At 36.4% G+C, this 25,438-nt stretch overlaps 7 non-coding genes and 5 pseudogenes across 7 annotated transcripts; all 12 read right to left on the bottom strand.

Moving 5' to 3' along the window:
* Positions 1 to 6,566: 6,566 nt before the first annotated feature.
* Positions 6,567 to 6,767, bottom strand: LOC120520383 (annotated as a pseudogene).
* A 1,093-nt stretch (positions 6,768 to 7,860) lies between these two features.
* On the bottom strand, positions 7,861 to 8,070 carry LOC120520388. The gene has a single exon (XR_005631825.1). It is a non-coding gene; the product is annotated as a small nucleolar RNA U3 (small nucleolar RNA).
* Positions 8,071 to 9,224: 1,154 nt separating this feature from the next.
* LOC120520385 lies at positions 9,225 to 9,435 on the bottom strand. Its single transcript, XR_005631822.1, has one exon. It is a non-coding gene; the product is annotated as a small nucleolar RNA U3 (small nucleolar RNA).
* Positions 9,436 to 10,579: 1,144 nt separating this feature from the next.
* On the bottom strand, positions 10,580 to 10,778 carry LOC120520378 (annotated as a pseudogene).
* A 1,133-nt stretch (positions 10,779 to 11,911) lies between these two features.
* LOC120520386 lies at positions 11,912 to 12,121 on the bottom strand. Its single transcript, XR_005631823.1, has one exon. It is a non-coding gene; the product is annotated as a small nucleolar RNA U3 (small nucleolar RNA).
* A 1,153-nt stretch (positions 12,122 to 13,274) lies between these two features.
* On the bottom strand, positions 13,275 to 13,480 carry LOC120520377. The gene has a single exon (XR_005631820.1). It is a non-coding gene; the product is annotated as a small nucleolar RNA U3 (small nucleolar RNA).
* A 1,030-nt stretch (positions 13,481 to 14,510) lies between these two features.
* On the bottom strand, positions 14,511 to 14,690 carry LOC120520384 (annotated as a pseudogene).
* Positions 14,691 to 15,822: 1,132 nt separating this feature from the next.
* LOC120520379 lies at positions 15,823 to 16,027 on the bottom strand (annotated as a pseudogene).
* Positions 16,028 to 20,034: 4,007 nt separating this feature from the next.
* Positions 20,035 to 20,246, bottom strand: LOC120520376. Its single transcript, XR_005631819.1, has one exon. It is a non-coding gene; the product is annotated as a small nucleolar RNA U3 (small nucleolar RNA).
* A 1,155-nt stretch (positions 20,247 to 21,401) lies between these two features.
* On the bottom strand, positions 21,402 to 21,607 carry LOC120520381. The gene has a single exon (XR_005631821.1). It is a non-coding gene; the product is annotated as a small nucleolar RNA U3 (small nucleolar RNA).
* Positions 21,608 to 22,770: 1,163 nt separating this feature from the next.
* LOC120520387 lies at positions 22,771 to 22,983 on the bottom strand. The gene has a single exon (XR_005631824.1). It is a non-coding gene; the product is annotated as a small nucleolar RNA U3 (small nucleolar RNA).
* Positions 22,984 to 24,136: 1,153 nt separating this feature from the next.
* Positions 24,137 to 24,338, bottom strand: LOC120520382 (annotated as a pseudogene).
* Positions 24,339 to 25,438: the final 1,100 nt, after the last annotated feature.

Raw genomic sequence — 25,438 nt, 5'->3', positions numbered from 1 at the left:
ATTCCCGATTGGAAGCAGGTATGAAATTTAAATAACTTGATTGAACAAACTTTCAAGATCTTAGCCAAAATGGAAGATTAAATTGATGATAACATTTAGTTATAACGGATCTGAGCCAGGTTTTTAAAACAGATTACAGCAGCAGTTTTTAAATCACTTGGAACAACAAAAGTGCAGAAACTACAGTTGATAAAGTGAGAAATGGGGGCAGGAAGTTTGTCAGTGCAAGCCTTAATCAGTAAAATAGGAGCAGGATCTAGGTGGCAGGTAGTTTGATTTAATTTAGATATTACTTCAGCAATATAAGTTGGTGTAGTGGGTTAAATTTAGATAAACAAACTGTAGATTTAGAAGTATAAACGGTTGACAGAGATGAGGAATGGTTAGTAGAGAAACTGATATATGGTCGTAATTTTTGACAGAAAATAGTCGAGAAACAGATTACAGTGCTGAACAGAGGCATACAGATTTTTTATAGCAGGTTGACAAAGTCTGCTAATTTTATTAAAAGAGATATAGGGCGACAAGTACCAAAGTCAATAAGGGTGGAATAGTACCTTGAACATGCAGCCGATAAGGTGTTTCTGTATTCCTTCAGGTGTGCTGTGTAAGCCAGGGTGTGAACAGCCCAACCAGTCTTCTTCCAGTGACTTTCCATTTAATAGGTGCATAATGATGCAAAATTTGTGACAATGTGGAATTATATAGAGACAACATCTGCATAGGGCAAGACAACCCAGAAACATCATAGAGACAGGAAGCAACAACAGACATATAGAATATTCTTGATATTACGATAGGTTATTTTAGATTTATTTTAGGGAGGGGATAAGTAAAACTAAATTCAATCAGCTTGTGATCTGAGATGCCAATAACAGTACCAGGGCACTCATGTATAACGTGCGTGCGATACAGAAATGTTGCATAAGAACGTTTCGACATTCAAATCGTGATGTATAAAACCTAAACTTGGCGTAAAGCCATGCACATTTCCACGGTACCTCATACTCTGTCGTACACAAGTTCTCCGCTCGGTTTTGCAGACTGGTGGCACCCAGCGTGTGTGGTTTATCTTTCTTTTCAGGTCTATGTCCCTGAGCGCTTTATAAATACACTGAAATTAACCGCATGTTGTTTATTAGTTTAATGCATCTGATTGTAATTAACCTGTAACAATATAATGGTCCACAGAATGGTCAAACTATTCCAAATACCATAACTGCTTTAACGTTGTTACTCTCATTGCACCTTCTTCTTCTTCTTTCAGCTGTTCCCGTTAGGGGTTGCCACAGCAGATCATCTTTTTCCATATTACTCTCACTGCACCACTTGCAGCAGCTGATCGGAAAGAGAATTATCGGTATACAGCATCAAGCACCTGCTGCCTCAGCCATGCTTCCTATCTGAACTGTTTCTCACATGGCAAACGCTTCAAACCTTTCCTGTATGGACCTCGCGGTTCAGAAAGAGTTTAATCCCAAGAGCTCTAACGCATCAATTAGTCCATCAACTGGTAGAACTGTTTGTACTTATAAGTACAATCACCTCACTGTAAACTTGCACTACAGTTATAATGTTGCACAACCTGAGGCACTTTATAAAGCGTATTTACATATGATGATGATATCATTTTTAAGAGTAAAAGCAGAAAATATGTTTATTATATTATACAGATAAAACTAACTTAATTTAAATAATCTATATTGTTAATAATTAAAGGACACGGTGTAGCTACGCTAGCAAGGATCTGGGGCTCCGTTCACGGATTGTTCTTGCCTTGCACTGTATGCTTCACTGGGACTGTCATGAAGGATAGAATAATTAAACATGCACTACAAAGATATTTCAATGTTCCTTAAAGGTTTTGAAGAATCGATGTTATAAGCATACAGATGGCTTAACGTCTATTACAGAGCTGATTGTGTGGTGATCGGTTACTTGGAAAAAGAAAAGGAAGGAAAGGAATTGCAGGTTAGTACATTTGAAAGTGACAATACTGCAGGGGCGGCCTTAGGCATGTGCAAACTGTGCACCTGCACAGGGCCGCCAAGGCAATATACTTTGTATATTGAATATAAAACAGAAAGAGAAAATAATGACACAACTAAAAATGCAGCGCAAATTTTGACAAAAGTTAAACGCTTGTATCATGAGCACGAGGTTGCTATGCAGTGTCCGCAACGGACATGGCCATCCGCCATGCATAAGATATCATATTGACATTGGCGGGCGAAGGATTCCCGATTCTTTCTCTGCCCAGGGCTGCCACGAGCATAGAGCCATCCCTGAGTACTGCTGCAGTAAATTATTTCATCGAAGGTCGCGACAATCACTGCACCATCGTGAAACCCATATTTAATAACGTGCTTTAACTCATATCATCATGAAAATATCACATATACATCTCAATATTTTAGTTATTCACTTACATATTTAATATAACTATTTTATATTTAATATAATTCAGAATTCAGTTAGCTGAAATATCACAAATTTAATGGATTCTGTATCCTATCGGAGGAAGAGAGCTGGTTTAAGAAGCACGTAGTTATTCACACACATAGAGCACATAGAAGAACACATACAAAACCAAGCATTTAACATGCTACTTAAATTACGATGTGATTTGAGAAACTGGTTAAACGATTTTAAGATGAAGTTTATTTTGAGATGAAGTTTATGATGTTCTGCTTTAATGACAAAATAAACTACATGATTAAAGTGGAAATTTCGATATTGAAGTTGACATTTTCTGTTTTTTCCCCACTGTGCGCCTTTTTTTTTCTCTGTACCCTAATAAGCTTTCATATTACACTCAGATGGGGGGCTATGACTCGCCTTTTCATGGTGACTTTGATATCTGACAACTTCTTTTTTATTTCAGGCACTGTGCGACTTTGTGAACTTGAGTTTTCAAGTTTCTCCAACACACTATGTCACTCGATCAACTTCCTTTTGTTGATTATACCATGGTTTAAATCAACAAATAGTATGTTTTTCCTTTGCCTCCACTTGGTATTCGCTGAAATTCTTTTATTTTACTCTGTGCTTTTCCCATTGTCTTTTCACAGAAGGCTGAACTTAAGGGCGATTTATATTGATTTGCATATTCAATGAGGAATAATTTTGGGAGGAATTGGGGCGGGACAGCAGGCGCGTGCACGTACGTTACTTTTCACGCTGACCGGCATTTATGTAGCAGAACAAAATGGAAGTTGGAGTACGCACAGATTCCTGCATCTGGATTTTTCTGTGCGTAAGCACATTTCGGCTTTTGTGCTTACGTCATGTTATAGTGCGAATTCTATGCACGCCGTTATACATGAGGCCCATGGACTGTTACAGAGCCCACACTGGGCATATGGAAAATGCAGCTTTAGTGCATGCATAAGTCCTCATATGTTTCCATGAGACTTGGAAGATGACACTTATTAAGTTTTTGTTAGCTCCTATTTAATTTGTTTTAACTCCTCTATTCTCAGGTGGGTTTTTTTCTGATCGCTACTCACCACTGATTCTTCTTGCAAGGAAACAAAGACACATTTTGAGCCCTTTTACAGATTTTACGCTAATAGGTTAAAGTAATTAATTTAATTTCTTTATTATGTGCTTATTTACTTGTTAACATTTTCTTTTCTTTTACATTTCCACATATCTGATGTGAGAATATAATATATATTTCACATCTAAAACATATAGGATCGATGTTATCAGCAGTCTGCTTTTCTGATGTGGACACAGGGGAGGAGACCAAAAAAGCATTTTAAAGTTGTTTATAAAATTTCAAATAACGAATGGAAAAACAAATGTAACACTCCCTTGCTCTTACATAAGTTGATCTTTGTTTGGAAACAAACCCCTCATCAATTTCAGCTTATTCATTTGGGAACAACTTACTATGAATAATTAATTTTACAATATTTTGCAAAGACGTTAAGGTGATATATAAGATATATTTTCAAAACATCTTATCCTATACTAAAATCAAAAGGGTCACATCATTACTGCTTACCTTTATAATGTACAGTATTTTCAGTCTAAAATGTACTATACACCAGTGGTGTTCAAGTTCAATTCTGGTAGACTTCTGCGGCTGAGGATTTTAATTTCAACCAAATTTACCTTTATTTGAACTCTAAACTTAATCAAATACACTATTATTTGCTCACAAAAAGACAAAACTGGGATTCACATTCTTATTAGTAAGCATTTCTGTACATTAAAAGAAATTTTATTGTGTTTTTATTCTTTTATTTTACCTTTAAAATTTTCATCATCCTTATAATAAATTAAATTTTAGTTTTCTCCCGGTCTGTTAAAGGGAAGACAGATGGAAATCCTGGATATCAGAATACCCATTTACAATACATAATCTCAGATTAGGGGTAAAGGCAGAACAATAGATTTAAAAAAAGCGTCAATCTTGGATAAATTTAAAACATTAAAGGCAATAGGCAAAGTTTAAAAGCCCTTTAAAAGAACCGAACAGTCAAACAAAAACTAAAATCCGAAACAATGAGAACAACCTTCATGATGAGAAACAGTCTGGTGGCAGTGTATGAATTATCCCAAAGAAAAAGAAAAAACAACAAAAAAAATAATACTTTTTGGAAAACATTATTGAACTTCATGAAAAAAATTTTTTCATTTTTAAAATGCTTTTTGGTAGAATACAATACTAAAATTCAACACATCAAAACACTTTCCCATGGAAGAAATAAAACAGGTTGATTAAATTTTGGCAAATATTAATTTTGACATCCCAAAATTAAACCCAAAACAATTAACCATGACCCTAACACTAAATTCAAACACTATGAAAAAACCCCGAAAAAAGATTCTAACCCAAAAAAGATACAGAAAATTGGGTTTTTTAAAATTTCTTTCGTATATTAAAGGGGTAAAAATAACTACACAATTCCCAAAAAGGGAGTGTTTCGTTTATGAAAAAACGTATGGAAAAATCCTGTTTCAAATTTGGGGGAAAACCATTTAAACATTTTCCACAGACCCGATTGGGAAAAAAAAGGGAACAGAATTAAAAGGTGGAAAAAGGGAAAAAAAAGAAAACATTTGAAAAAAAAATTTGGGGAAAAAATTTAACAAAAAACGAAACACCCCAATTACCCCCGGACAAAAGTTCTATCTCACGTTAGCCAAAAAATTTTTCTTTTTCTTCCCGCGCCCTTTTGTTCAGAAGACAAAAAAAAAATGCACAACCATCAAAAATACTTTTTGAAAACAATGAACACTATTCATAGCTTGAAAAACTTTTATTTCGACAAGGTTACAAAATTAAAAAAACAATGGACCATTGTTGGAGCACAAAAAAAAAACTCAGAATGTTTCCTTCTTTTGCTTCTCCCGAAAAACGATCTCAACGTAAAACTAGTCTTACAGACAAACACTTACTACTGACCATCCGCTCAGAAAAAAACAAAGTCAATCTTAAATTTGGGGGGGGACCAAAAATTCAAAAAAATTTCTCTAGGAAAAAATAAAATGATCCTAAAAGTATACCAACCCAAACCTGTTGGGAAATCAGGACCTATATGATCTACCTGTTCCAAGGACCGGGACCCAAATGCCCTTTAAAATTTTCACCCACTATATTGGTTTTTTGGGGGTTTCTTAAAAAATTTGCTAAAAGGGATTTTTATAGCGCCTGGGTTTTTTTTTTGGAAAAAGTTTTGGGGCCATTTCCCATTACCCAGGTTGCATCATGCACAAGATAAAAAATTACACCCACCCCCACCGCCGGTGTTTAAAGGGCCTTTTCTTTTCATACAAAAAATATCAGGAAAATTAAACTGAATTTTGATAGGATCAGGCTTATTTTCAATCACTAAATAAATCAGAGGGGTTCGTATTGCCCCAATAAACTGCCCTTCCCTTCAAAATTCCCCAGCGAAAAGTAAAACATTGTGCGCAAAAAAAAAAAACAATTCCCCCGCCTTCCCATCCGCTGCTGTGTCGAGAACCCCCCGTAACAAATATGAAAAGGGAAAAAAAAAAAGTGGCGACCTTCTCTTCCCCTGTGGTGTACCCTTCATTTCTGTTAACAAAAACGTTCAGATGAACCTCTTCCCCAAAAAATTAAATTTGTATTTTTAATTTTTTTATTCATAAAGGGAAAAAAACAAACTAAAAATCTCCATCAAAGGGGGGGTTTGCAGTTTAGGGAAAACAACGAGAAAACTGCTGTATCAAATTGGAGGAAAAAACCCTTTAAACTTTTTCCGACCAGTTGAAAAGAAAAACAGGGGGCAGAATTAAAAATCGGAAACGGAAATAAAGGGAAAAAATTATTGAAAAAAAAATTTGGGAGAAAATTGAACAAAAAACGTAACAGCCTAATTACCCCGGGCACATAAAGTTCATCTCCCGTTCCAAAACATTTTAATCTTTTCTTCAGCGGGCCCTTTTTTCGAAACAAAACAAAAATGCCCCATCAAAAATACTTTCTGAAAAAAACAATGCACTGCTTATGGGTTGAAAGCTTTTTTTACAAAGGGTTCAAAAATTAAACCCAAAAAAAGGACCATTAGTAAGGGCACAAACAACAAACCACTCAGAAAATGTTTTCCCCTTTTTTCTCTTCTCCAGAAAAAAGCGTCATCAAGCGTAAAGTGTTTTTCGACAAAAAACCCACTATGACCATCAAACCCCAAAAAAAACAAAGTCAATCTTCCCGGGGGGTGCAGAAACACTTCAAACACATTTCTCTAGGGAAAAAATTGAAATGATCCCTAAAAATTTTTTAACCCCAAAACCCGTTGGAAATCAGGACCTTTTGATCTACCTTTCCCGAAGGACACGGGGCCCAAATGGGGTTAAATTTCACCCACTCATATTAGGGTTTCGGCTTTCTTAAAAATTTGCTAAAGGTATTATTTGCCCTGGTTTTTTATCTTTTGACAGTTTGGGGGAATTTCCCCTTACCCCGGTTCATCATGCCAAAATGACCAATTACACCACCACCACCGCCGGTGTTTTAAAAAGAACCTTTTTTTTTCTACAAAACTATCAGGAAAATTAAACTAAGTTTTTTATAGGATTGGCGGGATTTCCCTCACTTTAAAACAGAGGGTTGTATGTGCCCCAAAATCTCCCTTCCATTTCCCAATTCCAACGCGAAAAAATAAAGAGCATTGGTCTGCAGCTTAAAAACAAAACAATTCCACACTGCCTTCACTGCATCCGCTGCTGTGCGAGAACCCCTTCTAAGTAACAAATATGAAAGGTAAAGGAAGAAGTGCGCCTTCTCTTCCCTGTGAATGTGCACCTGTCTGTCATTTTCTGTTAACAAATCGGTTCAGATGAACCTCTTACCTAAAAGATGCATGAAAATTGTGTATTTTAATTTTCTATTCACGTATACTAGGAACAAAACTAAGCTACACAATCTCCATCAAAGGCGGACGTATTGCAGTTTATGAATACAGCGTATGGAAAACTGCTGTATCAAATTGGAGGAAAAACCATTTAAACATTTTCAGCAGACCAGATTGAAAAGAAAAACAGGGCAACAGGAATTAAAAGGTCGGAAACGGAAATAAAAGGAAAACATTATTGAAAAAGAAATTGGCGAGAAAATTGAACAAACTTAACTTGATAACAGCCTAATTACCCCCTGGGAGCACATAAAGTTCTATCTCACGTTAGCCAAAGCATTTTAATCTTTACTTCACGGCAGCCGTTTTGTTCAGAAGACAAAACAAAAATGCACAACCATCAAAAGATACTTTCTGAAAGAAAACAATGAACAGCTGCATTCATAGCTTGAAAGACTTTTATTTCGACAAGGTTACAAAATTAAGCCCAAAACAATGGACCATTAGTATGGAGCACAAACAACAAACCACTCAGAGAATGTTTCCTTCTTTCTGCTTCTCCAGAAAAAACGATCATCAAAGCGTACAAGTAGTCTTACAGACAAACACTTACTACTGACCATCACGCTCAGAAGAAAACAAAGTCAATCTTCATCGTGGGTAGCGAGACCAAGCACTTCAGAAACACATTTCTCTAGGAACAAACTATAGAAATGATCCCTAAAAGTATAGCCTTAACCCAAACCTGTTGGAAGTCAGGACCTATATGATCTACCTGTTCCTGAAGGACACGGGACCCAAATGGCCGATTTAAATTTACACCTACTCGCATATTGTGTTACGGTCTTTCTTAAAACATTTGCTAAAGGTATTATTATAGTCTGCCTAGTTTTTGATACTTTTAGAAAGCAGTTTTAAGGACGCATTTCCACATTACCCAGGTTGCATCATGCACAAGATGACAACAATTACACCACCACCACCGCCAGGTGTTTAAATGGGCCTTTTCTTTTCATACAAAAACTATCAGGAAAATTAAACTAGAAGTTTTGTATAGGATCTAGGCTGAGTATTTCCAATCACTAAATAAATCAGAGAGTTGCGTATGTGCACCTGAAGTAATCTCGCCGTATCCATTCATAATTACCAAGCAACGAAAAGATAAAGAGCATTGGTCTGCAGCTTAAAAACAAAAACAATTCCACACTGCCTTCACTGCATCCGCTGCTGTGTGAGAACCCCTTCTAAGTAACAAATATGAAAGGTAAAGGAAGAAGTGGCGACCTTCTCTTCCCTGTGAATGTGCACCTGTCTGTCATTTTCTGTTAACAAATCGGTTCAGATGAACCTCTTACCCTAAAAAGATGCATGAAAATTGTGTATTTTTAATTTTCTATTCACGTATACTAGGAACAAAACTAAGCTACACAATCTCCATCAAAGGCGGACGTATTGCAGTTTATGAATACAACGTATGGAAAACTGCTGTATCAAATTGGAGGGAAAAACCATTTAAACATTTTCAGCAGACCAGATTGAAAAGAAAAACAGGGCAACAGGAATTTAAAAAAGGTGGAAGGAAATAAAAGGAAAACATTATTGAAAAAAGAAATTGGCGAGAAAATTGAACAAACTTAACTTGATAACAGCCTAATTACCCCTGGAGCACATAAAGTTCTATCTCACGTTAGCCAAAGCATTTTAATCTTTTACTTCACTGGCAGCCGTTTTGTTCAGAAGACAAAACAAAAAATGCACAACCCATCAAAAGATACTTTCTGAAAGAAAACAATGAACAGCTGCATTCATAGCTTGAAAGACTTTTATTTCGACAAGGGTACAAAATTAAGCCCAAAACAATGGACCATTAGTATGGAGCACAAACAACAAACCACTCAGAGAATGTTTCCTTCTTTCTGCTTCTCCAGAAGAGAGCGATCATCAAACGTAGCAAGTAGTCTTACAGACAAACACTTACTACTGACCATCACGCTCAGAAGAAAACAAAGTCAATCTTCATCGTGGGTAGCGAGACCAAGCACTTCAGAAACACATTTCTCTAGGAACAAACTATAGAAATGATCCCTAAAAGTATAGCCTTAACCCAAACCTGTTGGAAGTCAGGACCTATATGATCTACCTGTTCCTGAAGGACCACGGGACCCAAATGGCCGATTTAAATTTACACCTACTGCATATTAGTATTACGGTCTTTCTTAAAACATTTCGCTAAAGGTATTATTATAGTCTGCCTAGTTTTTGATACTTTTAGAGAAGCAGTTTTAAGGCGCATTCCACATTACCAGGTTGCATCATGCACAAGATGACAACAATTACACCACCACCACCGCCAGGTGTTTAAATGGGGCCTTTTCTTTTCATACAAAACTATCAGGAAAATTAAACTAGAAGTTTTGTATAGGATCTAGGCTGAGTATTTCCAATCACTAAATAAATCAGAGAGTTGCGTATGTGCACCTGAAGTAATCTCCGTATCCATTCATAATTACCAAGCGCGAAAAGATAAAGAGCATTGGTCTGCAGCTTAAAAACAAAAACAATTCCACACTGCCTTCACTGCATCCGCTGCTGTGTCGAGAACCCTTCTAAGTAACAAATATGAAGGTAAAGGAAGAAGTGGCGACCTTCTCTTCCCTGTGAATGTGCACCTGTCTGTCATTTTCTGTTAACAAATCGGTTCAGATGAACCTCTTACCCTAAAAAGATGCATGAAAATTGTGTATTTTTAATTTTCTATTCACGTATACTAGGAACAAAACTAAGCTACACAATCTCCATCAAAGGCGGACGTATTGCAGTTTAGGAATACAAGCGTATGGAAAACTGCTGTATCAAATTGGAGGAAAAACCATTTAAACATTTTCAGCAGACCAGATTGAAAAGAAAAACAGGGCAACAGGAATTAAAAAGTGGAAGCGAAATAAAAGGAAAACATTATTGAAAAAAGAAATTGGCGAAAAATTGAACAAACTTAACTTGATAACAGCCTAATTACCCTGGGAGCACATAAAGTTCTATCTCACGTTAGCCAAAGCATTTTAATCTTTTACTTCGGCAGCCGTTTTGTTCAGAAGACAAAACAAAAAATGCACAACCCATCAAAAGATACTTTCTGAAAGAAAACAATGAACAGCTGCATTCATAGCTTGAAAGACTTTTATTTCGACAAGGTTACAAAATTAAGCCCAAAACAATGGACCATTAGTATGGAGCACAAACAACAAACCACTCAGAGAATGTTTCCTTCTTCTGCTTCTCCAGAAGAAACGATCATCAAGCGTAGAAGTAGTCTTACAGACAAACACTTACTACTGACCATCACGCTCAGAAGAAAACAAAGTCAATCTTCATGTGGTAGCGAGACCAACACTGAAACACATTCTCTAGGAACAAACTATAGAAATGATCCTAAAGTATAGCCTTAACCAAACCTGTTGGAAGTCAGGACCTATATGATCTACCTGTTCCTGAAGGACACGGGACCCAAATGGCCGATTAAATTTACACCTACTGCATATTAGGTGTTACGGTCTTTCTTAAAACATTTGCTAAAGGTATTATTATAGTCTGCCTAGTTTTGATACTTTTTAGAAGCAGTTTTAAGGACGCATTTCACATTACCCAGGTTGCATCATGCACAAGATGACAACAATTACACCACCACCACCGCCAGGTGTTTAAATGGGGCCTTTTCTTTTCATACAAAACTATCAGGAAAATTAAACTAGAAGTTTTGTATAGGATCTAGGCTGAGTATTTCCAATCACTAAATAAATCAGAGAGTTGTATGTGCACCTGAAGTAATCTCAGCGTATCCATTCTATATTACCAAGCTAGTAAAAAAGATAAAAGAGCATTGGTCTGCAGCTTAAAACAAAACAATTCCACACTGCCTTCACCATCCGCTGCTGTGTCGAGAACCCCTTCTAAAAATAACAAATATGAAAGGTAAGGAAGAAGTGGCGCCTTCTTCCCTGTGAATGTGCAACTGTCTGTCTTTTCTGCACAATCGGTTCAGATGAACCTCTTACCCTAAAAGATGCATGAAAATTGGGATTTTTTTAATTTTCTATTCACGATACTAGGAAAAAACTAAGCTACAATCTCCATCAAAGGGGGACGTATTGCAGTTTATGAATACAATATGGAAAACTGGTTTGTATCAAATTGAGGGAAAAAACCATTTAAACATTTTCGCAGACCAGATTGAAAGAAAACAGGGCAACAGAATTAAAAGGTCGGAACGAAATAAAAGGAAAACATTATTGAAAAAAGAAATTGGCGAAAATTGAACAAACTTAACTTGATAACAGCCTAATTACCCCCTAGGAGCAAATAAAGTTCTATCTCACGTTAGCCAAAGCATTTTAATCTTTTACTTCCACGGCAGCCGTTTTGTTCAGAAGACAAAACAAAAAATGCACAACCCATCAAAAGATACTTTCTGAAAGAAAACAATGAACAGCTGCATTCATAGCTTGAAAGACTTTTATTTCGACAAGGTTACAAAATTAAGCCCAAAACAATGGACCATTAGTATGGAGCACAAACAACAAACCACTCAGAGAATGTTTCCTTCTTTCTGCTTCTCCAGAAGAAACGATCATCAAACGTAGCAAGTAGTCTTACAGACAAACACTTACTACTGACCATCACGCTCAGAAGAAAACAAAGTCAATCTTCATCGTGGGTAGCGAGACCAAGCACTTCAGAAACACATTTCTCTAGGAACAAACTATAGAAATGATCCCTAAAAGTATAGCCTTAACCAAACCTGTTGGAAGTCAGGACCTATATGATCTACCTGTTCCTGAAGGACACGGGACCCAAATGGCCGATTTAAATTTACACCTACTCGCATATTGGTATACGGTCTTTCTTAAAACATTTGCTAAAGGTATTATTATAGTCTGCCTAGTTTTTGATACTTTTAGAGAAGCAGTTTTAAGGACGCATTTCCACATTACCCAGGTTGCATCATGCACAAGATGACAACAATTACACCACCACCACCGCCAGGTGTTTAAATGGGGCCTTTTCTTTTCATACAAAACTATCAGGAAAATTAAACTAGAAGTTTTGTATAGGATCTAGGCTGAGTATTTCCAATCACTAAATAAATCAGAGAGTTGCGTATGTGCACCTGAAGTAATCTCGCCGTATCCATTCATAATTACCAACGCAAGAAAAGATAAAGAGCATTGGTCTGCAGCTTAAAAACAAAAACAATTCCACACTGCCTTCACTGCATCCGCTGCTGTGTCGAGAACCCTTCTAAGTAACAAATATGAAAGGTAGAAGAAGTGGCGACCTTCTCTTCCCCTGTGAATGTGCACCTGTCTGTCATTTTGTTAACAATCCGGTTCAGATGAACCTCTTACCCTAAAGATGCATGAAAATTGTGTATTTTAATTTTCTATTCACGTATACTCAGGAACAACAAAACTAAGCTACACAATCTCCATCAAAGGCGGACGTATTGCAGTTTATGAATACAACGTATGGAAAACTGCTGTATCAAATTGGAGGGAAAACCATTTAAACATTTTCAGCAGACCAGATTGAAAAGAAAATCAGGGCAACAGGAATTAAAAGGTCGGAAACGGAAATAAAAGGAAAACATTATTGAAAAAGAAATTGGCTAGAAAATTGAACGAACTTAACTTGATAACAGCCTAATTACCCCTGGGAGCACATAAAGTTCTATCTCACGTTAGCCAAAGCATTTTAATCTTTTACTCATTGCAGCCGCTTTGTTGTCTGTGAAGACAAAACAAAAAATGCACAACCCATCAAAAGATACTTTCTGAAAGAAAACAATGAACAGCTGCATTCATAGCTTGAAAGACTTTTATTTCGACAAGGTTACAAAATTCGCTCCCAAAACAATGGACCATTAGTATGGAGCACAAACAACAAACCACTCAGAGAATGTTTCCTTCTTTCTGCTTCTCCAGAAGAGAAACGATCATCAAACGTAGCAAGTAGTCTTACAGACAAACACTTACTACTGACCATCACGCTCAGAAGAAAACAAAGTCAATCTTCATCGGGCAGACCAAGCACTTCAGAAACACATTTCTCTAGGAACAAACTATAGAAATGATCCCTAAAAGTATAGCCTTAACCCAAACCTGTTGGAAGTCAGGACCTATATGATCTACCTGTTCCTGAAGGACACGGGACCCAAATGGCCGATTTAAATTTACACCTACTCGATATTAGGTATTACGGTCTTTCTTAAAACATTTACGCTAAAGGAATTTTTATAGTCTGCCTATTTTTTGATATTTTTTAAAAACATTTTTAGACATTTCCCATTACCCAGGTTCACAGCTAAAGAACAAAATTAACCACCACCACCCCCAGGTTTTTTAAATGGGCCTTTTTCCATACAAAACTATGGAAAATTAAACTAGAAGTTTTGATAGGATCGGGCTGAGTTTTTCCAATCCTAAAAAAATAGAGTTTATGTATGAAGTAATTCGCCGATCTTTCTTTTAACAACTTAAAAAAAAGAGATTGGTCTGAGCTTAAAAAAAAAAACCAATTCCATTTCATGCATCCGCTCGGTTTGAGAACCCCCTTCTAATAAAAAATGAAAGGAAAAGGAAAAGTGGCCCCTTTCCCCCCCGGAATGTGCACCTGTCGCATTTTCTTTTCCCAAATGGTTCAGATAAACCCCTTTACCCTAAAAAGATGAAAATTGTGAAATTTTTTTTCTATTACGATACAAGAACAAAAAAAAACAATCCCTCAAAGGGGATTTTTTTTTATGAATAAACGAGGGAAAACCAATCAAATTGAGGAAACCAAAACATTTTCGAGGATTAAAAAGAAAAAAAGGAACGGGGAATTAAAAGGTAAAACGAAAAAAAAGGAAAAAATTATTGAAAAAAAAAATTAGAAAATTGGAAAAACTTAACTTAAAACACCCCTAATTCCCCCGGGGGCATAAAGTTCTTCTCAGTTAGCAAAGCATTTTAATTTTTTATTCAAGGAGCCGTTTTTTAGGGGGCAAAACAAAAATGCAAACCCATAAAAAAGATACTTTAAAAGAAAACAATAAAGCTGTTTTCATAGGAAAGACTTTTTTTCAAGGTTTACAAAATTAACCCAAAACAATGGATAAGTATGGAGCAAAAAAAAAACCACTCAAAAAATGTTTCTTCTTTCCCTTTTCCAGAAGAAAATCATAAAACGAGAAGTAGTCACAGACAAACACTTTTACTGCCATCACGAAAAAAAACAAAGTCAATTTCTTTTCAGGTGGTGCCCAACACTTGAAACAATTTCTAGGACAAACTATGAAATGATCCCTAAAAGTATAGCCTTAACCCAAACCTGTTGGAAGTCAGGACCTATATGATCTACCTGTTCCTGAAGGACACGGGACCCAAATGCCGATTTAAATTTACACCTACTGCATATTGTGTACGTCTTTCTTAAAACATTTCGTTTAAAGGTATTTATAGTCTGCCTAGTTTTGATACTTTTAGAGAAGCAGTTTAAAGGGGACGCATTTCCAATTACCCAGGTTGCATCATGCACAAGATGACAACAATTACACCACCACCACCGCCAGGTGTTTAAATGGGCCTTTTCTTTCATACAAAACTATCAGGAAAATTAAACTAGAAGTTTTGTATAGGATCTAGGCTGAGTATTTCCAATCACTAAATAAATCAGAGAGTTGCGATATGTGCACCTGAAGTAATCTCGCTATCCATTCATAATTACCACGCAAGCGAAAAAGATAAAGAGCATTGGTCTGCAGCTTAAAAACAAAAACAATTCCACACTCGCTTCACTGCATCCGCTGCGTGTCGAAAACCCCCTTCTAAGTAACAAATATAAAAGGTAAAGAAGTGGCGACCTTCTCTTCCCTGTGAATGTGCACCTGTCTGTCATTTTCTGTTAACAAATCGGTTCAGATGAACCTCTTACCCTAAAAGATGCATGAAAATTGTGTATTTTTAATTTTCTATTCACGTATACTAGGAACAAAGCTAAGCTACACAATCTCCATCAAAGGCGGACGTATGCAGTTTATGAATACAACGTATGGAAAACTGCTGTATAAATTGGAGGAAAAACCATTTAAACATTTTCAGCAGACCAGATTGAAAAGAAAACAGGGCAACAGGAATTAAAAGGTCGGAAACGGAAATAAAGGAAAACATTATTGAAAAAAAAGAAATTGGCGAAAATTGAACAAACTTAACTTGTAACAGCTTAATTACCCCTGGGACAATAAAGTTCTATCTCACGTTAGCCAAAGCATTTTAATCTTTACTTCCAGCTGCAGCCGTTTTGTTCAGAAGACAAAACAAAAATGCACAACCCATCAAAAGATACTTTCTGAAAGAAACAATGAACAGCTGCATTCATAGCGAAAGACTTTTATTTGACAGGTTACAAAATTAAGCCCAAAACAATGGACCATTAGTATGGAGCCAAACAACAAACCACTCAGAGAATGTTTCCTTCTTCTGCTTCCAGAAGAGAAACGATCATCAAACGTGGCAAGTAGTCTTACAGACAAACACTTACTACTGACCATCACGCTCAGAAGAAACAAAGTCAATCTTCATCGTGGGTAGCGGACAAGCACTTCAGAAACACATTTCTCTAGGAACAAACTATAGAAATGATCCCTAAAATATAGCCTTAACCAAACCTGTTGGAAGTCAGGACCTATATGATCTACCTGTTCCTGAAGGACCCCGGGACCCAAATGGCGATTTAAATTTACACCACTCGCATATTGGTATTACGGTCTTTCTTAAAACATTTCGCTAAAGGTATTATTATAGTCTGCCTAGTTTTGATACTTTTAGAGAAGCAGTTTAAGGACGATTTCCCATTACCCAGGTTGCATCATACAAGATGACAACAATTACACCACCACCACCGCCAGGTGTTTAAATGGGGCCTTTTCTTTTCATACAAAAACTATAGGAAAATTAAAACTAGAAGTTTTGTATAGGATCTAGTTGAGATTTCCAATCACTAAATAAATCAGAGAGTTGAGTATGTGCACCTGAAGTAATCACCGATCCATATCATATTACCAGCAACGAAAAAGATAAAGAGCATTGGTCTGCAGCTTAAAACAAAAACAATTCCACACTGCCTCTCACTGCATCCGCTGCTGTGTCAGAACCCCTTCTAAGTAACAAATATGAAAGGTAAAGGAAGAATTGCTTCTCCTGTGAATGTGCACTGTTGTCAGTTTTCATTAACAAATCGTCAGATGAACCCTTACCCTAAAGATGCATGAAAATTGTGTATTTTAATTTTCATTCACGTATACTAGGAACATAAACTAACTACCAATTCCATCAAGGCTTTTGATTTAGATAAGGATGAAACTGTTTATCAAATTGAGAAACCATTTAAACATTTTCTACAGACCAGATGAAAAATAACAGCAACAGGAATTAAAAGTGGAAACGTAATAAGAAAAACTATTGAAAAAGAAATAGGAGAAATTTGAAAAACTAGGTGTAACATTCAATTACCAAATAGAGAATTCAGAGTCATACTACTGCCAAAGATTTATATTACCAAGCGAAGCGATTTGTTAGAAGAAGTTGCAAAAACAAAAACCAATTCCAACATCTCCTTCTGATCCAGAAAACGAATGAACAGCTCATTTAGTAGCAATATGAAAGACTTAATGGAATACGTAGGGACCTTCACTTCTCCAAAAATGCACCTTTAGTATGTTATGTAAACAACAAGTATAGACATTTTACTCTACTAAGTCATGAAAATAGAAGTCATTTTAATTTTCATCAGTCTTAAACAAACACTTACTACTACCATCCAGAAAGGGAACAAAGTCAAGTCTTCACGTACATGTAGAACCAGCTCTTCAGAGAGAAAAACTTTTAAACAATTTAAAATGACCATAAAAGCAAAAGGCAACGGAATTAGAAAGTCAGAGACCTATATGACAACTGTTCTGAAGGAAGGACCCAAATGGCGATAAATTAAAACTTACCATAAACCTAATTACCTGGTACTAGTTCTACTCAACATTTGCAAAACATTTTAATTATTACATCGCTAGTTTCGATATTTTCAGAAGAAAACTTAAAGACGCATTCCAATTACTTTCTGATAGAAACAATGAAAGACGCATTATAGCAAAGATTTCTTTACAAGCTTCAGGATTACAAATGGAATGCCTTTTCATGGACAAACACAACCAAATTAGAATAGTTTTTCTTTGCTTCCAGACTGAGAATTTCCAATCATAAATAAATCAGAGATGGTAGTACCAAATATCTACCATCGATCAGAAAACAATTATCAATCTCCTGAAAGATAAGACACTTGCAGCACATTTCTAAAGGAACAAACTAATGCCTTCCTAAATTCCGCTGACTGCAACCTGTTGAAGTAAACTAATGATCAACGTCGGAAGAAGTGACACCTTGGCATTCATAATTGCACCTTCTTCATTTCGGTTACGGTCTTTGTTAATGAACCTTTACCCTAAAGATATTCATAAAATTGATTTTTAATTTTATCACGATATAGGACATTCAAACTAAGCAGTCACTCCAGCAAGATGAAACAATTACACACTCACCACCAGGGTTATGGAAAGGCCTTTTCTTCAAAACTATAGGAAAATTTAACATGAATTTTGACAATTGAAAGATATTAGCAACAGAATTAAAAGGTCGAAGTATAAAGAAACTTATGAAAAAGAATTGCGATAATTAATAACTTAACATGAAAAGATAATCAGCTGAGCAAACACAAAAAAGTTCCATCCTCGTTGCCAAACATTTTAATCTTAACCCCTTCAGTTTATAGAAGGTAAAAGAAAAATGACACCCTTCAATTGAACTTCTGAAATGTGCACCTGCGCTTTCATTCTAAGGGGTTCAGATGAACCTACTTACCCTAAAAGATGCATGAAAATTGTGTATTTTTAATTTTCTATTCACTAATACTAGGAACAAAACTAAAGTACACAATCTCCATCAAAGGCGTATTGCGGTTTATAGAACATATGGAAAACTTGTATCAATTGGAGGAAAAACATTTAAACATTTCAGAACCAGATTAAAGAAAAATAGGGCAACAGATTAAAAGATGGGAAGCGGAATAAAAGGAAAACATTATTGAAAAAAGAAATTGGGAGAAAATTGAACAAACTTAACTTGATAACAGCCTAATTACCTGGACACATAAAGTTCTATCTCACGTTAGCCAAAAGCATTTTAATCTTTTACTTCCAGGCAGCGTTTTTTCAGAAGACAAAACAAAAATGCACAACCATCAAAAGATATTTCTGAAAAGAAAATGAACACTGCATTCATGGCTGAAAGACTTTATTTGACAAGGTTACAAATTAAGCCCAAAACAATGGACCATTAGTATGGAGCACAAACAACAAACCATCAGAAATTTTTCCCTACTTCTCTCAGAAAAGAAAGCTTGATCTGCAAGCGACAAGAGTCTTACAGAAACACTTACTACTGACACACCTCAAAAAACAAAGTCAAAATCTTCATGGAAGAGACCACACTAAAAACTACATTTCTTCGAGAACAAACTAGAAATGATCCCTAAAAGATATACCTTACCCAAACCTTTGGAAGTCAGGACACTATATGATCTACCTTTCCGAAGGACACGGGACCCAAATGCCGATTTAAATTTACACTACGCATATGTTTCAAGGTTTTAAACATTTAACTAAAGGTTTATTATAGTTACCAGTTTTAGAACTTTTAGAAGAAAGTTTTAAGGAGAACATATACCCAGGTTGCATCATGCACAAGATGACACAATTAACCACCACCCCGGTGTCTAAATGGGACTTTTCTTTACAAAACTTAGGAAAATTAAACTGAATTTTGATAGGAATCTAAGGCTGTATTTCCAATCACTAAATAAATCAGAGAGTTGCGTATTGCACCTGAAGTAATCAGTTGTCCATATCATAATTCAAGCAACAAAAGATAAAGAGCATTGGTCTGCGCAAAAACAAAAAATTCCACATCCTTCATGCATCCAGCTGCTGTGTCGAGACCCTTCTAGTAACAAATATGAAGGTAAGGAAAAAGGGCGACCTTCTCTTCCTGTGAATGCACCTGTCTGTCATTTTCTGTTAACAAATCGTTAGATGAACCTTTACCTAAAAGATCATGAAAATTGTGATTTTAATTTTCTATTGATTACTATGAACAAAACTAAGCTACACAATCTCCATAAAGGCGTATTCAGTTTAGAATAAGCGTATGAAAACTGCTGTTCAAGTGGAGGAAAAACCATTTAAACATTTTCAGCAGACCAGATTGAAAAGAAAAACAGGGCAACAGGAATTAAAAGGTCGGAAACGGAAATAAAAGGAAAACATTATTGAAAAAGAAATTGGCGAGAAAATTGAACAAACTTAACTTGATAACAGCCTAATTACCCCCTGGGAGCACATAAAGTTCTATCTCCACGTTAGCCAAAGCATTTTAATCTTTTACTTCAGGGCAGCCGTTTTGTTCAGAAGACAAAACAAAAAATGCACAACCCATCAAAAGATACTTTCTGAAAGAAAACAATGAACAGCTGCATTCATAGCTTGAAAGACTTTTATTTCGACAAGGTTACAAAATTAAGCCCAAAACAATGGACCATTAGTATGGAGCACAAACAACAAACCACTCAGAGAATGTTTCCTTCTTTCTGCTTCTCCAGAAGAGAAACGATCATCAAACGTAGCAAGTAGTCTTACAGACAAACACTTACTACTGACCATCACGCTCAGAAGAAAACAAAGTCAATCTTCATCGTGGGTAGCGAGACCAAGCACTTCAGAAACACATTTCTCTAGGAACAAACTATAGAAATGATCCCTAAAAGTATAGCCTTAACCCAAACCTGTTGGAAGTCAGGACCTATATGATCTACCTGTTCCTGAAGGACACGGGACCCAAATGGCCGATTTAAATTTACACCTACTCGCATATTGGTGTTACGGTCTTTCTTAAAACATTTCTGCTAAAGGTATTATTATAGTCTGCCTAGTTTTTGATACTTTTTAGAGAAGCAGTTTTAAGGACGCATTTCCACATTACCCAGGTTGCATCATGCACAAGATGACAACAATTACACCACCACCACCGCCAGGTGTTTAAATGGGGCCTTTTCTTTTCATACAAAAACTATCAGGAAAATTAAACTAGAAGTTTTGTATAGGATCTAGGCTGAGTATTTCCAATCACTAAATAAATCAGAGAGTTGCGTGATGTGCACCTGAAGTAATCTCACGATCCATTCATAATTACCAACGAACTGAAAAAGATAAAGAGCATTGGTCTGCAGCTTAAAAAACAAAAACAATTCCACACTGCCTTCACTGCATCCGCTGCTGTGTCGAGAACCCCTTCTAAGTAACAAATATGAAGGTAAAGGAAGAAGTGCGCCTTCTCTTCCCTGTGAATGTGCACCTGTCTGTCATTTTCTGTTAACAAATCGGTTCAGATGAACCTCTTACCCTAAAAGATGCATGAAAATTGTGTATTTTTAATTTTCTATTCACGTATACTAGAACAAAACTAAGCTACACAATCTCCATCAAAGTGGGACGTATTGCAGTTTATGAATACAACGTATGGAAAACTGCTGTATCAAATTGGAGGGGAAAACCATTTAAACATTTTCAGCAGACCAGATTGAAAAGAAAAACAGGGCAACAGGAATTAAAAGGTCGGAAACGGAAATAAAAGGAAAACATTATTGAAAAAAAGAAATTGGCGAGAAAATTGAACAAACTTAACTTGATAACAGCCTAATTACTCCTGGGACACATAAGTTCTATCTCACGTTAGCCAAAGCATTTTAATCTCTTTACTCATGGCAGCGTTTGTTCAGAAGACAAAACAAAAAATGCACAACCCATCAAAAGATACTTTCTGAAAGAAAACAATGAACAGCTGCATTCATAGCTTGAAAGACTTTTATTTCGACAAGGTTACAAAATTAAGCCCAAAACAATGGACCATTAGTATGGAGCACAAACAACAAACCACTCAGAGAATGTTTCCTTCTTTCTGCTTCTCCAGAAGAGAACGATCATCAACGTAGCAAGTAGTCTTACAGACAAACACTTACTACTGACCATCACGCTCAGAAGAAAACAAAGTCAATCTTCATGTGGGTAGCGAGACCAAGCACTTCAGAAACATTTCTCTAGGAACAAACTATAGAAATGATCCCTAAAAGATAGCCTTAACCCAAACCTGTTGGAAGTCAGGACCTATATGATCTACCTGTTCCTGAAGGACACGGGACCCAAATGGCGATTTAAATTTACACCTACTCGCATATTGCGTAGTTACGGTCTTTTCTTAAAACATTTCGCTAAAGGTATTATTATAGTCTGCCTAGTTTTTGATACTTTTTAGAGAAGCAGTTTAAGGACGCATTTCCACATTACCCAGGTTGCATCATGCACAAGATGACAACAATTACACCACCACCACCGCCAGGTGTTTAAATGGGGCCTTTTCTTTTCATACAAAAAACTATCAGGAAAATTAAACTAGAAGTTTTGTATAGGATCTAGGCTGAGTATTTCCAATCACTAAATAAATCAGAGAGTTGCGTATGTGCACCTGAAGTAATCTCACTGCGTATCCATTCATAATTACCAAGCATAGCGAAAAAGATAAAGAGCATTGGTCTGCAGCTTAAAAACAAAAACAATTCCACACTGCCTTCACTGCATCCGCTGCTGTGTCGAGAACCCTTCTAAGTAACAAATATGAAAGGTAAAGGAAGAAGTGGCGACCTTCTCTTCCCTGTGAATGTGCACCTGTCTGTCATTTTCTGTTAACAAATCGGTTCAGATGAACCTCTTACCCTAAAAGATGCATGAAAATTGTGTATTTTTAATTTTCTATTCACGTATACTAGAACAAAACTAAGCTACACAATCTCCATCAAAGGCGGACGTTGCAGTTTATGAATACAACGTATGGAAAACTGCTGTATCAAATTGGAGGGAAAAACCATTTAAACATTTTCAGCAGACCAGATTGAAAAGAAAAACAGGGCAACAGGAATTAAAAGGTCGGAAACGGAAATAAAAGGAAAACATTATTGAAAAAAAGAAATTGGCAGAAAATTGAACAAACTTAACTTGATAACAGCCTAATTACCCCCTAGGAGCACATAAAGTTCTATCTCACGTTAGCCAAAGCATTTTAATCTTTACTTCCGCGGCAGCCGTTTTGTTCAGAAGACAAAACAAAAAATGCACAACCCATCAAAAGATACTTTCTGAAAGAAAACAATGAACAGCTGCATTCATAGCTTGAAAGACTTTTATTTCGACAAGGTTACAAAATTAAGCCCAAAACAATGGACCATTAGTATGGAGCACAAACAACAAACCACTCAGAGAATGTTTCCTTCTTTCTGCTTCTCCAGAAGAGAAACGATCATCAAAGCGTAGCAAGTAGTCTTACAGACAAACACTTACTACTGACCATCACGCTCAGAAGAAAACAAAGTCAATCTTCATCGTGGGTAGCGAGACCAAGCACTTCAGAAACACATTTCTCTAGGAACAAACTATAGAAATGATCCCTAAAAGTATAGCCTTAACCCAAACCTGTTGGAAGTCAGGACCTATATGATCTACCTGTTCCTGAAGGACCACGGGACCCAAATGGCGATTTAAATTTACACCTACTCGCATATTGGTATTACGGTCTTTCTTAAAACATTTAGCTAAAGGTATTATTATAGTCTGCCTAGTTTTTGATACTTTTTAGAGAAGCAGTTTTAAGGCGCATTTCCACATTACCCAGGTTGCATCATGCACAAGATGACAACAATTACACCACCACCACCGCCAGGTGTTTAAATGGGGCCTTTTCTTTTCATACAAAACTATCAGGAAAATTAAACTAGAAGTTTTGTATAGGATCTAGGCTGAGTATTTCCAATCACTAAATAAATCAGAGAGTTAGCGTATGTGCACCTGAAGTAATCTAGCGTATCCATTCATAATTACCAGCAAGCGAAAAGATAAAGAGCATTGGTCTGCAGCTTAAAAACAAAAACAATTCCACACTGCCTTCACTGCATCCGCTGCTGTGTCGAGAACCCTTCTAAGTAACAAATATGAAAGGTAAAGGAAGAAGTGGCGACCTTCTCTTCCCTGTGAATGTGCACCTGTCTGTCATTTTCTGTTAACAAATCGGTTCAGATGAACCTCTTACCCTAAAAGATGCATGAAAATTGTGTATTTTTAATTTTCTATTCACGTATACTAGGAACAAAACTAAGCTACACAATCTCCATCAAAGGGACGTATTGCAGTTTATGAATACAACGTATGGAAAACTGCTGTATCAAATTGGAGGAAAAACCATTTAAACATTTTCAGCAGACCAGATTGAAAAGAAAAACAGGGCAACAGGAATTAAAAGGTCGGAAAGCGGAAATAAAAGGAAAACATTATTGAAAAAGAAATTGGCGAGAAAATTGAACAAACTTAACTTGATAACAGCCTAATTACCCCCTGGGAGCACATAAAGTTCTATCTCACGTTAGCCAAAGCATTTTAATCTTTTACTTCGCGGCAGCCGTTTTGTTCAGAAGACAAAACAAAAAATGCACAACCCATCAAAAGATACTTTCTGAAAGAAACAATGAACAGCTGCATTCATAGCTTGAAAGACTTTTATTTCGACAAGGTTACAAAATTAAGCCCAAAACAATGGACCATTAGTATGGAGCACAAACAACAAACCACTCAGAGAATGCTTCTTCTGCTTCTCCAGAAGAACGATCATCAAGCGTAGCAAGTAGTCTTACAGACAAACACTTACTACTGACCATCACGCTCAGAAGAAAACAAAGTCAATCTTCATGTGGGTAGCAGACCAAGCACTTCAGAAACACATTTCTCTAGGAACAAACTATAGAAATGATCCCCAAAAGTATAGCCTTAACCCAAACCTGTTGGAAGTCAGGACCTATATGATCTACCTGTTCCTGAAGGACACGGGACCCAAATGGCGATTTAAATTTACACCTACTGCATATTAGGTATTACGGTCTTTCTTAAAACATTTAAGCTAAAGGTATTATTATAGTCTGCCTAGTTTTGATACTTTTTAGAGAAGCAGTTTTAAGGACGCATTCCACATTACCCAGGTTGCATCATGCACAAGATGACAACAATTACACCACCACCACCGCCAGGTGTTTAAATGGGGCCTTTTCTTTTCATACAAAACTATCAGGAAAATTAAACTAGAAGTTTTGTATAGGATCTAGGCTGAGTATTTCCAATCACTAAATAAATCAGAGAGTTGGTATGTGCACCTGAAGTAATCTACCGTATCCATTCATAATTACCAAGCAAGCGAAAAGATAAAGAGCATTGGTCTGCAGCTAAAAACAAAAACAATTCCACACTGCCTTCACTGCATCCGCTGCTGTGTCGAGAACCCCTTCTAAGTAACAAATATGAAGGTAAAGGAAAAGTGGCGACCTTCTCTTCCCTGTGAATGTGCACCTGTCTGTCATTTTCTGTTAACAAATCGGTTCAGATGAACCTCTTACCCTAAAAGATGCATGAAAATTGTGTATTTTTAATTTTCTATTCACGTATACTAGGAACAAAACTAAGCTACACAATCTCCATCAAAGCGGACGTGTTGCAGTTTATGAATACAGCGTATGGAAAACTGCTGTATCAAATTGGAGGAAAAACCATTTAAACATTTTCAGCAGACCAGATTGAAAAGAAAAACAGGGCAACAGGAATTAAAGAGTGGAACGGAATAAAAGGAAAACATTATTGAAAAAATTGGCGAGAAAATTGAACAAACTTAACTTGATAACAGCCTAATTACCCTGGGAGCACATAAAGTTCTATCTCCACGTTAGCCAAAGCATTTTAATCTTTTACTTCAGCGGCAGCGTTTTGTTCAGAAGACAAAACAAAAATGCACAACCCATCAAAGATACTTTCTGAAAGAAACAATGAACAGCTGCATTCATAGCTTGAAAGACTTTTATTTCGACAAGGTTACAAAATTAAA

This window comes from Polypterus senegalus, unplaced genomic scaffold (assembly GCF_016835505.1).
Source record: "Polypterus senegalus isolate Bchr_013 unplaced genomic scaffold, ASM1683550v1 scaffold_2838, whole genome shotgun sequence".
Taxonomy (NCBI): Eukaryota; Metazoa; Chordata; class Cladistia; order Polypteriformes; family Polypteridae; genus Polypterus; species Polypterus senegalus.
The sequence above is the reverse complement of the archived record's forward strand: the minus strand, read 5'-3'. Positions and strand labels throughout refer to the sequence as shown.